At 45.5% G+C, this 13799-nt stretch overlaps 1 protein-coding gene across 6 annotated transcripts in view; it reads right to left on the reverse strand.

The window, feature by feature from the left end:
• The window catches only part of Klhl29 (kelch like family member 29), a 300571-nt gene that overhangs the window by 206490 nt on the left and 80282 nt on the right, over window positions 1–13799 (reverse strand). For 5 of the 6 annotated variants that reach the window (XR_015045162.1, XR_015045161.1, XR_015045163.1 and 2 more), the window contains one exon: window positions 8314–8421. The exons of the other annotated variant lie outside the window; for it this stretch is intronic. The gene's annotated coding sequence lies outside the window, so the exon portion shown is untranslated. Of the gene's footprint in view, window positions 1–8313; window positions 8422–13799 lie in introns of those variants that run through there. 6 annotated transcript variants of the gene reach the window in all.

A 13799-nucleotide genomic window follows, 5' to 3' on the forward strand; every position in this document is an offset into this window, starting at 1 on the left:
TACAGCCATAACTAAGGTACACAAGGCTCTGAGCACAGGCACAGGCAGAGGCTGCTGTCTCTGCCCTAATGGGTAGAAACCAATAAGTCTGTTAGAAGATGGACATTCAGGTTTAGTGTTCTGAATAAATCTCCTCCTGCTGTCTCTCGGGTACCCATAGTTAGCCTTCAAATACCACTAAGATACCTAACTACATAATTACGCAACTAGGCGGCTTAGTCTATACAGGTACCTCTTGAGGTCCAACCCAGCTAGGGGACAGGAGGAGGGCATGGGCCTCCCATGTTCACTGTTTTACTGGGGAGTCACAGGTCACACAGAGACAAGGGTTAGACAAATGATGAGAAATAAAACTCAGAAGGGAGCAAGACACTGGCCAATCCTGACAGCTCTCATGTCAGAGGAACCTGGATTCCAGACCCAGGTTTCTACTAAAGTGACTGTGGCAAGTTACACAACATCTCACCCTGACCCAAATTTATTGCTCTGTAAAGAGCTCAGCCTTACTGATGGGGGGAGGGGGATGACAATGGGGTGGGGCCCAGGGGCAAATACAGCCCTTTGCATGGATCCTGCCTTCACCACAGACTGTCTCCTGGGTGAGCTCAGGGGCAGGCAACACCATTGGGTGGGTAGCAAAGGGTGATTTCAGAGAAGAGGCCAGGCCTGCCTGAGCAGGACTCTTAGCAACAAGCAAATTACACTGGAGGTGAGCAGGGAAATGCCCTTTAGAACTTCCGTGTGGCCACACCCTCACCCTGCCAAGCTTCATTTAAATGGATTATTGTTTATTGGCTGCTTATTCCATCTCTCGGGTTATGAATTATTTACCAGATAATGACTTCATAATTGTTAATGAGAGATGCCCCAAGGACATGCTGACATATCTTCTAAAGCCACGGTGCTAATTGTGGTGGAGTCCCAGAAACCCTCATGGGCCATATCCAGTGTCACTCCTGGGGACAGCCTGATAGGCCCTTGGGGATCCACAGTGAATCCAACCCCCCATGATATAGGTAAAGAAATTAGGTTCCAATCAGTTCAAAGGGGTATGTTTCCATGGGAAATGGAATTGGATACACCTTGGTAGTTGTCTGGGATGCCTCTGTGTGGAGGTGGCCCACTCTACCTCCTAGACATAGAGGTCACCTGCTGACTGGTGTGTTTAGTAAGCCACAGCAGCAGAATAACAGACTAGCGGAGGCCTGTGGATAGCAATGCACAGCCAGGACATCTCTGACTAGCGGAGGCCTGTGGATAGCTATGCACAGCCAGGACATCTCTGAAGGTGCATTTGGTGTGAAGAGAGCAAGAGTTAGCGTCTCATCCTCTGCTGGGGCCCCTGCCATTTAGACTAACAGCAAATCTCCATACGGTGCCATACTTTAGACACTATTCCTGATAATACTTTATAATACTACTCCTTATTTGCAGCTGAAGTTAGCAAGGCTTGGGGGTTATCCCCTACACTGGGAAGGAGGCAATGCTGGTATTTGAATCCAGGCAGTTTGATGCTGACAACTATGCTTTGAACCTCTGCAGCTTACTAGAAATGTGCCTAGTTATGAATGGAATGCCTAACTACTGAATGTACACATCTAAGTGTGGCTTGAATGTGAGACGGTATACAAGGGCCTGGGTTCCAGCGAAGTTTGGGCGGATCTTTCTGACTCCTAAACCATAAACCATATTTCCAAGTCTTCTTTGTGACACACCTCAGGGAGTATCCCAGAGATGGAGTTCCACCACTGCCTTCAGGAGGGTCCTATGATGGGTGGGACCAGGGCCCAGTACTGCTGAGTCTGTCTATACTCAGTCAGCAGTTCCTAGTGTGTGGGCTCTGGCTCAGCTCTGCAGGGCCACCCTCATATACCTAGAGGAGGCCAAGAGCTAGGTGAGGAGCCAGATACACAGGGAACGGTAGAAATCCCATAGCAGCACTGAGAGGAGCTGAGGCTGAATGGGTGTTGGGAGTGTCCCAGCCTCAGGGCTTCACTAGAGGAGAGCGTTCTCACAGAAGCACAGCGCTAGAAAAGATGAGACACTTAGGTTTAAGAGGACAAAGTGCTCCAAGGAGTACATTAGCCCGGGAGTCAAGGCGGGAGCAAAGTCCATCAGCCACTAGTTGGCACGAGGCAGATTTCTCTCACTGGATCCAAATGTGTCAGCAGCTGCACCTAAGCGCGTGCCTATGCAAGATGGCAGAGCACTCCAAATGCATGTTAGAAAGCCTCAGAATTGGTGTTAAATAAATAATCACACTATTTATTCTGGGATGGAGAGGCAGGGTACCACTCTATGTGCTAATGGGAGGGCGGGGCTCCAGCTTCATCTGGGCTGCCTCATGCACGCACATCCCTGAGTACGGAGCTCTGAAACGGCCTTCTGAAGACTCTGCGTGTTACGATTTTATTTCCCATGGTCAGCATCTGCCTGGGTACCCGGGGAAGGGGCGGAGGGTGGATTAATTGTCACCTCTGTGCTGTTATTAGTTTACTGTGTAAAGGCAGAAATATGCTTTAATGATTTCTTTTTGTTGCGGCTACCTTACAATCCAGATGCTTGTATCTAAATGAGTTGCTACAAATCAAACGAAGGGCCCACAAGGGTTGCTAGGCTGCTTCGGTCTCACACGGGTAGGGAAGCAAGCTTTGGTTCTGTGAATGAGGCTTAAATATCTCCATCCTCTCGCCTCCAGCTTGTTCATAAGTGAGAGTAAAAATACCGATCAGCAGCTGTAACGGGTGAGCTTCCAAGTGGCCTAGATCGGAGGAGGATCCAGAAGCAAGCGGCATGATCTGCAGGCTGCGATGGCAACTCTGTTTTCAGTGCAAGCCCTGGGTTGGGGACTCTTCTCATATGGTTCCTGCAATATTCCCAGTGCTTGGTGTGGTGATACCCGGCCTTATAGAAATGGTTTAAGGGACATTTGTTAAGCATGTTCCCCCATAGCACTTAGGGTAAACGCTTGTTGCATCCTTTGGATGTTATCACAGTCTGTTTGGATGCTGGTCTCCCTGCAGGAAAGCTTGTTAAGGACAGAGCATTGGTTGAAGCTATCTGGATAGCAGATGTGGCATAATACATAGTGTGGCTGCCAATAAGTGCTTCGAGGGATGAAGGAGTGAGCATTACAGCAGCCCTTTGCTTCCCAGTGTGCTGAGTTTGCATCCTGCAGCCCCCGCTGCTTCTGGCACTGTCTGTTCCAGGCAGAGGTCATGGTGGAGGGAGCAGGGAGAAATTCAGATGAGAAGATAAATGTTTAAAAGAATACTTGATTTGTTTTAATGAGACAGTATCTCAATATGCAGCCCGGATGGACTTTCAACTCAAGATCCACTTTTCTTGGCTACCTCAGTACTGGGCTTATCGGCATCTATCAACAAAATGGATTAAAAGTACTTTCCAACAGTTTTTAATTGTGGGTAAGTGAGATTGTCTATAATGGATGAAGATCTACAAGTTTAAGAGTAGGGTCACTCAAAAATGCACACGTGGTCCTTTACTAGAGCAGTGCTGGCAAGACCATGATGAGCCTCATTTTTAAAAAGTTATTTCAGTTATATAACAGTAATCTTTTTTTTTTAGATTTATTTTATGTATGAGTACCCTGTTACTCTCTTTGGACACACCGGAAGAGGACATTGGGTTCTATTACAGATGGTTGTGAGCACCATGTGGTTGCTGGGATTTGAACTCAGGACCTCTGGAAGAACAGTCAGTGCTCTTAACCACTGAGCCATCTCTCCAGCTCTGAGCCTCATTTTTTTTTTTTTTTTGTCTGAGCCTCATTTTTAAAAAGGTGTTCCACCCTAAGCACTTCACAGAGTCCAGGCTGAGGCTAACCTCTGTGCTTTACCCCCCCCCCCCCGGCTGTCTTCACAAAGATGACAAATTCCCAACGGTTCCCAGCAGTCTTGGCTACCAGTGAGGATGCCTACCTACAAGCCAAGGAAGGCCACTTAGAAAGTCAAACTTTGACACAAAAACAAACTCTGGGGTCTTCAGAGAAACTATTTCTAGTCTAGGTGACAAACAAGGTTTTGAAGACAGACTGAACTGGGATGTACCTTTCGCCCTGCCTGTCACCAGCTAAGTGGAATTCCTATGAGCACATAGACTCTGAGTTCCCTGGGTCCCTCCAGGGTATCTCCTGCTTTCTGATGGCACAAGTATTAGTTGACAGTTTAAATTGGGAGCAGCAATTCAAGCTAGATATCATCTAGTAAGAACAATTCAATTAGAATTCCTGGTGGACAGACCCAGACCTCTGGCAAAGCTGTCTGGGCCATAGCTCTGTTCCCTGAGGCTGGGCACAATGGCCAGGTAGCATATCTGCCCCCCTTCCCTCTGTGTCCCCTCACAGTATTTCCTTAATTTCCTCTCATTGTCCCCATAGACCCCCCTTATCTTCCCCCAGTCTCCTCACAGGAGTTCAGGGTTAGTCTAATTCTGATAGATGGTTCTTACAGTTACTGGTACAGTGGGCTGGAAGCTGGTGAGCTGTCTCCAATTCCAGGGTCCTCTCCATCACACTGCCTATGAGGATAAGGTCTGTGGTTCTGCAGTATCTGGCAGAACATGATACTATGTCCTCATGTATTGACTAAGCCCCGTTCCAAGACTGTGGAGAAAAGGATAGACCGTGCTCTCTAGAAGCTAGTGGTCAGAGCAGGAAGATGAGACCCCAAGACAGAGGCTACAGATATAGCCAGGGAATGTGGAGTGCCAACAAATCCCCTGGTAAGGCCACAGGAAACAGGAACAAAGGGACTTTATTTTAGACAGGTTTAATTCAAGAAGGACTCTGAAATGTAACATAAACAGAGACTCAGCTGAGCATCAAGTCCAAGGCACAAGCAAGGCTGAAAGAACAGAGGACACTAGAGAGATGGAGAACTGGGGGAGAGCCTTAGGGCATTCGTTCTCAACCTGTGGGTCCCCCTCCTTTGGGGGTCCCATATCAGATATCCTGCATATCAGATATTTACATCATGATTCATAATAGTAGCAAAATTTCAGTTATGAAGTAGCAACAAAAATAATTTTATGGTTGGGGGTTACTACACCATGAGGAACAGTGTTAAAGGGTCTCAGAATGAGGAAGGTCGAGAGCCACTGCCTTAGGGGATGGGAGGAAGGAAAGCCAGAGATTTTCAGTTCACACAGCAAAGGAGGGCAAAGCTGTATGACTCCATAAAGACAGGAAGGAAGCCACCGAGGTCCTGGGGAAACTTTTGATGAAAACACGGGTATGCAAGAACACACCAGCCACAGTCAAAGCCTGGGTAAGAAATTGTGTCCAGACGGTGGCCATGGGCACATTGTTTTTTCAAGGGACTGAGCACTCAGATGTTCAGTGGAGGAGGTGGCTGTGGAGGTCCCCAGGATGGACCCAGAAAGACACCAAGGACAAACAGGAATGAACTGGGCATATATGGCGGCCAGAAGCAGTATTGGTCCATCCTTGGGGTAGGGACCACAGAGGTCTAACAGAGCCAGAACAGGGGGGATTTTGCTTGTTGGGGGGAAAGTACTGGGGAGGACTGATGGCATGAGGTGAACACAGTCCCAGTGACAGAGGCACGGGATGCAGTACAGCCCTGTTCTCAGTGCCAATGAGATTGGCATTGGCTTTCTAACTGCTCCAGAGCTCAGAGGTTTGTCCCTACCATTCTTAACCCACCACCCAGTCTTCAGTTCTGCATAGCCTTGAGTCTTGAGCTTACCACCCCTGGCAGCACAGAAGTCAGACTTGTCTCTCACTACTTCTGGGACTTTTCTTTTTATTACTTGGGCAATTTCCATCCAACTTCAGAGGGCAGGCAGCAGCTCTCCACACATTGTTCCTGAACTGGCCTGCTTTGTAATAGGACTCAGTAAACTGGTCCCGGGCTGTTTCTACTGGTCAACAGGGGCCATAGTGAGTTCCATCATCTTCTCCTATTGTCTGGGAGAATGAGCGAATATAATGACCAAGAATAAGGAACATATCTAGTTCTGGGCCCATATATATGATGGGTACTCAGAGGGACAGTCCTGGCTGGCTTGCAGAGTTGGTGTTGGTGGGATGTGGACAGAAAATTCAGAATGGCATTAGACACAGTTCCTACCCTTCAGAATGGACCGATAGTGGGCCAGACAAATATCCACTATAGGGACATCAGTCTGGGGATGCCGACACTAAAGCCCTCAGAAGTGTACTCTATCTGGTATACCTAGTGAGAAGTTCAGATCAACCTCCGTCTCCATGCCCAATCTATGCATGTCTGCCCAGAGTTGGGGTAAATCTGGGTTCCATGTCAACCGGCAACAGCAACAGGGTGTAAGAACCAAACTAAGGGCAATTGTTTAAGGAGCCAAAATCACTACTCTAGGGCCTCCTCGACCACCTCTTCCCTGGCATACCCAACGAAATCCGTCTTACACTGGAGCGAACCTCCACATTTCTTCTTTATCCTTCTGTTTGCTGGGAAGGAGATGGCTCCCAAACTCCACACTTCACTGACCCAACAGCCACAGAAGTAAAACACCCCCCAAGGTCTAGGACTATGATGGATAAGACTGTCCCTCTACCCCAACTCTGAGTTAGAGATGATATTAGATTCATGGCAACAGCCTGCCAGCAATCGGGATCTGGAGCCAATCAGTCCTTCTCCATGCCATGCTTTCTGTATTACTTGGAGGCAGCTGCTGGAGGCATAGTTGGGTGGTGGGCACCTTTACGGTGGCATCTGATCTAGGCCCAGCCTGTAGTTTCCTCTAACTTCCTGATTGCAATCTCTGCTCCCTATAACCTGGGATCATAGAAGCACAGGTTTTAATCTGTCTCTATGAAGAATCCCAGAATCCTCTATTATCTTTAATTGCACTGTTACTGAATCCCAAGACAAGGCTCTCTGACCAACAGAGAATCCTGCCATGGAAGGAAGCCGTGCTGGCCTGATGCTTGAGGGTAAGGTCAGAGTATCTGCTGATCCAAGGCAGATGCTATAAGGCTCCGATCAGGGGTGCCCAAGAACAGGTCAGCTGAGCCTTAGCTATCCTGAAACCCTGCACTCCCACCTCATCCTCATCCTCCTTCACTGCAAGCTAGGGTCCTCACCTTTAGTGGTTGTAAATGCGTGAGCACTGTCAAGTCCAGTTGCAGGCTCCATTATCGGTGCAGATGTATGCTGGCCTGCTCGAAGGATGCTCTCATCAGGTAGGTCACCGCTACACACACACCACCTGACAATTCCCACCCTACTCTCTCCTGGATTGACAGTTCTGAACCTAAATGTTAGGCCATTTCTCTCTAAGTTTAACATCAGGACATCAATGGCTATGCAAAGTACATCCTCAGAAATGTATTTTGTGGTACTGCTACGGTAGATGATTCAACAATATCTTAGAAGTCTACCTCTAGGGCATTAAGTAGGCTCTGTATATGTATTACATGTATATACATGTAACTATTATATCCCTAACATAAGAAGCTTTGATAAATTATACAGATTTCGAATCACTGAGATAAAATGCTACCTTAACATACTGCTGAGTCAAAACATTTACTAAGTAGTAGTGGATACAATGTGATTCCATGTATATGTGTATGCATACATATGTGCACATTTTATGTATGTACATGAGAAAAAAGAGACAGCAAAATGTTACTCTCCATAAAATATAATTGTATCCACATGATTTTAGGTTTTTCTCTATCGAATATGTACATATATACATGTATGGTTCTTTTGGTGTTAGAGGCTGAATCTGGGGCCTTGTGTATTCCAAGACTTCCTTCTGCCACTAAACTGCCCTCAGCACTTGAGATGATTTTTAAAAACATAATATTTTCATGATGTCTAATAATACATTTTAATAACAAAAAGCTGAATTGTAAGATTTTTTTCTTTTTTTCAATTTTTTATTAGATATTTTCTTCATTTATATTTCAAATGCTATCCCGAAAGTCCCCTATACCCTTCCCCCCACCCTGTTCCCCTACCCACCCAGTCCCACTTCTTCTGAATTATAAGATTTTAACTTTCTTAACTATAAAAAGAACAATAGTTTTGAGGTATTTTAAGATCATATAGCTGCTGGTCATCTCCAGATCTTTCTCCCTACCAGACACTTGAGATCTGGTTGAGGCCAAGATGGCTGAGGGAGTCCTGGGTACCTGTGATTCATGGTAAAACTCTCACCAACCATTAAGCAAGTGATCAGTTCCATTTCCCTTTTCCCTAGCCCTTCAGAATGAGAGAAGACAGCTAGCTTTGTCCACATGAGATGTCTCCCTCATTCCAAGGTTGTTAAGCAGATACTTACCTTGCGCCGTCCGTCTCTGGTCAGCTCAGGATTCGTCCCCAGGATGCAAAAACTTCGATGGCCACCAGCACTTAGCAAAGCATGGGCATAGCGGGGAAGCCAGACAGTCTGGAGAGAGAGAGAGAGAGGGAAAGAATGGGGTTGGGGTAGGGAACAACTATCATTTTTTGTGAACTATCTATTTTGAGTTCATAGATGAGCCCCACCCCCTTAATGGATGCTTGTCTCTGCCTCAGGCTTTTCCATGGTGTTGACCCCTCCTCCTGTGGACTCTCTTAAACAAGGGTACGAATACCTTAGCACACACAGATGATATGGTATAGTGAGCAGTACCCCATCATCTTCTCCATCTTCCACACAGGCTAGCTCTAATCCCCATCACTGAGCCTTTAGCAGAAAATAAGAATAAGAATGATGGCATTGTTGCCCACCCAATCCATACAAAGCAGTTCAAGATGGAAGGCCCCAAGAAATGCGGTCTTTAACCTAATGCTGAAAAAGACCATAAAGTCCAGAATTACAATAACAAATCATTACTTCTTTTAGACAATGGGGAAGAAGACCTTGAGGAGGCGAAGAATGGAATCCCTGGAGAGAAATGTTTTAAATATAGATTTAATATCTACTAGAAAGAGGCTATCTATTATGGGAAGGAAGAGTGATCCCTTGTTCACTCTTTCAAACGTAATATATGAGAAAGCCATCGCCATGATGGGAAATGGCATCCTCCCTGCAAAAGCACAGGACTGTCATTACCTGGAAATCAATATATTTTTTTAATGGAATATATCATTAGCAATTGATTTTCCTTTTTCCTCTTAGCACTCCAGGGTCCTAGCTAGCAGGAGAAAGCTTTAATGTGGTATGAAGGATTTGGACAGGTAAATAAGTTATTGTAAACGAATCTCACCTCATGGCCAGCATCTGATGACACGACGGGTCGTTTGCTGATCCTCTCTACCTAAGCTTTTTCAGCTGGCTCTGACAGGGACACCCGTGAGCCATATCAAATAGCCATTTGAAAGCTGAAGGTGGCAGAAATATTACTTTTCCCAAGGACAGAGTGTTCCCTTTATGATTAAGAAATAACCTCTGTGGGGAGGCAAAGTGAGCCAAGGTCACCATTTAATTTTGACACTGAGCCAAAGTCGTGAATACATTTCCTCCACCAAGCCAGTGTGACGCATGCGGAGACATCGATCACTCCAGCCACAAGGTATTGGCAACAATGGTGATCGGAAGAGCAATGAATTTCTGGGAAAGATCCTCAGCAGATAGGTGTTGGTGAAGAGAGAAGTCTAAAAGGTAGTGGTCACACTGGTTCTCAAGACCCTCATTCATTCACCCATTCATCCATTCACTCATTCATTTCTCATTCACTCAATTACTATTGCGTATCTCCAGCATGCTAGGCCATGTTCTAGGCAATGGAAAGGCATGAATGGACAAAAGGAAATGAGTATCATTAGCCTCATGGAGTCCACTGTCTAGTGGGAAGAAACAAACAGGACACAATGAACTTACCAGGTGAAGACTATATTAGAAGAAGGTGGGTACTATTTGTAGGGATGGAGTAGATAGGGATGGAGTAGAACACGTTGCTATCTGGGGACTGCTGTCAAATTTCAATAGAGTGTGTGAGATCCGCATCATAGAGTGTGACATTATGTACATATTGGAAAGGAGTGGGGAACAGGTCACATAGGAGTCTGTGACAGAGGGAAGAGCGCGTGCAAAGGGCTTTGGGAACTGGGACTTCATTCTAAGATCAATGAGAAAGTCTCTGTGGCTGGGCCATTCCAAACATCTTCTGGGACATTCAAGAAGATGAAGCTTGACTGGTGGTTATTCTGATTGTGGAGTGACTTGTGGGCCATTGGAAAGGCTATTAATTAAAAGCATGAGGATCCTAGTGATCAGACACCTGAGAAAAATCTCTCAGAAACCCACATTATCTGTTTTTCTTCTCCTCCACCCAGGTAGGTTCACATCTCTCCAGCTAGACAATACCCATGGCCCAGGTTGGAGCTGAATGAATATGGCTCAGACCAGACAGAAGGTTAAGGGGCAGTAGTGGAGAAGGCTTACAGAACAGTCTATGACTTACTCTTACAACAGTGGTTCTACCTTTATTGTGTTCGACACCACTTGTGAGGAGATCATGGTAAGAGTTCTGAAAGGATTAAGCCACATGCAAAGTCAGGCTTCTTTTCCTGATAGGAAATGGCCTGTTTGCTAGTATGCAGAACAACTCTCTTCGTCCAGGTCAGCTCCCTACCCTACCACCTGCTCTATGTCCTTTGAAGCACACCTGATCTGTATTGGGTATCACCATGGTTTTGATATCCTCTGACTCCAGTTAGGTTCAACCTATGTGGGTATCAGTAGGAGGCTGAGTATGGGTTGGCCTTGACTCTGTTGTGTATTCAAATGCCGTCTATGTCCCTCAAATGAAGGGGACAGTGCATCCCCCCCTCCCCACTAGGTTTCAGTAATAGCTGCCTCCCCTTACAACCTGCAGTGCATAGGCAGTAATTACCCCTACACTCATTATTAGGGCTGGGATATTGTACTATGGTATCTTTATACCGTACCTATGCTTCTGTGATTTGTTCTTTTGTTTGACTCTCTTCAAACGACACATATGAACTTATTTGTTACTTTTGGAGAGGATTAAACAAATGACTTTACAATGGGGATTCTTATATTACTACATGGTTTCATGATACTGGGTAAGTTACTTAATTCCTAAGAACCCACTTCTTATTTCTCAAACTAGAGAACACGCTTTATGAGCTCTTGTATGTCTCATCAGCACTGTCCCCTCTTGATAGGGCTATCAGTCATCCCAAGTCCCCAGCAAGAAGCTCCCAAGTCACGATGCTTTGGCCCATTCCCACCAGGCTCCTCCCTTATGGGGGTTTTAACTCTTCTTAGAGTACATCTAGCCCCAATCTGCTTCAGTAGTTTTCTTTATCTTTTCATATTTTTCCTTTCTTGCTGTTTTTCCTTCTATCTAACCTCCATTCCTTGTAGTCAGCTCTGAACCTGAAAAAAGATAGTATTTTAATCCTTGACTCTCAGGTCCGTGGTGCCCATGCCACGGCAGCACACAATAGATCGGGAGGCATCAGCTCTTCTTCTTAGGTAGTCTACAAATGACACCCACTCACCCATACACATTCTGCCTTAATGAGCTACTTGGCATAGAAAATGATTTTAAGTTATTAGAAAGCCAGTTTCAATGGTCAGAAAGCTATTTCTATTCTTATGAACCACAATGACGGCCAGCATGGTGTGAATAGCCCGAAGGGAGCAGTATCAATGCTCATCTCTTGGCACTAACCAATGGTACTTAACAAGAGGGAAAGCATGGCTGCTACTAGAAATCTAGCCAACTAACCTGGACCAGTAAGGGTGGGCACCTTAGAGAACCTACTCCTGCTACCTTACTTAATGAGCATCATTCCTAACTACACTCTAAATATTTATCCTTAGACTGTGGTAAGTATAGCTCTCACCCTTCACCAAAGAAATTTCTCATTGCAACAAAGGGAGACAGTTATGGAAAACCACAACTGGCTAAAATGCAGAGAACAAGTAAGCGTGGGGTGCTCGGCCTGTCTGACACATGTACAACACAGTGTCTGACTCTAAGGCTTGGGGAGCTTTACAGAAGAGGAGGCAGAGACATGGTGAGGACCAGGGAGTCTGTTGTGAGATTGTGTCTCCTAGAAATGACAGGGAAGCCTCACTCATGACACCTCAGCAATGACATGACAACTGCTCAAACAAAGACAACCCAAAAGACACGCTGACACGTAAAGGGAGAAATCCCATAGGGCCCCACAAATAGACAAAGAACTACAGACAACGAAGATGCTTTTCCAGGGACGAGCCTCCTAATTGATTATCCAATATCACATACTTAGCCATAATATCATATACATATAGGCGATGCTAAATGGATGGATTTATATATTTAGGTATTATGTACTTTGTGTGTGTGTGTTTAAAGAAGGAGGCCTTGATTTTGAGAGGGAATGGAGGAAGGAAAGGGAAGGAAGAAAATATTAATTAAAAAATAAACCAATCTTTGGTTGTGAGCCTAGCCTTTAACGGCTGAGCCACTTCTCCACCTCCCCACCTCCTGCTCCCAAATTAAAAAAAAAAATCAATAAAAAGCAAATAATATAAGATACAATTTGTTAAACGCATGAAACTCAAGAAGGACGAAGACCAAAGTGTGGATGGACACTGTGCCCCTTCTTGGAATTGGGAACAAAACACCCATGGAAAGAGTTACAGAGATAAAGTTTGGAGCTGTGAAGAAAGGATGGACCATCTAAAGACTGCCATATCCAGGGATCCATCCCATAATCAGCTTCCAAACGCTGACACCATTGCATACACTAGCAAGATTTTGCTGAAAGGACCCAAATATAGCTGTCTCTTGTGAGACTATGCCAGGGCCTAGCAAACACAGAAGTGGATGCTCACAGTCAGCTATTGGATGTATCACAGGGCCCCCAATGGAGGAGCTAGAGAAAGTACCCAAGGAGCTAAAGGGAACTGCGACCCCATAGGTGGATCATTATTATGAACTAACCAGTACCCCAGAGCTCTTGTCTCTAGCTGCATTTGTATCAAAAGATGGCCTAGTAGGCCATCACTGGAAAGAGAGGCCCATTGGACTTGCCAACTTTATATGCCCCAGTACAGGGGAATGCCAGGGCCAAGGGGTGGGGGTGGGTGGGTGGGGGACTGGGGGGGGGAGTGTATTGGGGACTTTTTGGATAGCATTGGAAATGTAATTGAGGAAATTACCTAATTTAAAAAAAAAAGCAAATAATCTTTTTCTAGTAATATTTTGTTGTTTTAAGCAGGGTCCTCCACACAGCTAAGTCCTATGTAGACTTAGCTGGACTCAAACGCAGAGATCCTCCTGTCTCTGCTTCCTGAGCACTGGGTTTCAAGAAGTGCATTGCTATGTCTGATTCTGGTAATGATTCTGATCCAAAACACAGCACTGTAACCCCTCCCCTTGTCTCAGAGGGTCATGGGCTGGGGAGACGTCTCAGGACGGACTCTAAGAAGTCCCAGGGAGCAGGGTATCTCACGTGGGGACTTGATCCTGGGTGTTTCAGGTCAGCTGATCCCCTCTCTTCCATTAACTGAATTACTAGGGGACAATTTCCAATCTTAACAAAACTGACATTAAAAAACAAAAGGACAGAGGATTCTCTCTTTAAAAAAATCACAGCAGGTAATGTTACTCCTCGTAAATGAGATCTTTAACCTTCACCTCCCAGGGTACTTAATGGATGAGACTGACTTTGACAAGACAAAGACCATCATGAAAACAAGAAACCAGAACGGGCTGTTTGGGTTAAATGCTGAGCGCTTTCAAAATCTAAGTCAGAGAGACATTTCAACTCAAAATCTGTGAGTGTAGATGATTCATGACACGAACCAAACTGATAGCC

The sequence above is a fragment of the Mus caroli genome, unplaced genomic scaffold, assembly GCF_978045245.1.
Source record: "Mus caroli unplaced genomic scaffold, Mus_caroli_1 scaffold_14, whole genome shotgun sequence".
Lineage (NCBI taxonomy): Eukaryota > Metazoa > Chordata > Mammalia > Rodentia > Muridae > Mus > Mus caroli.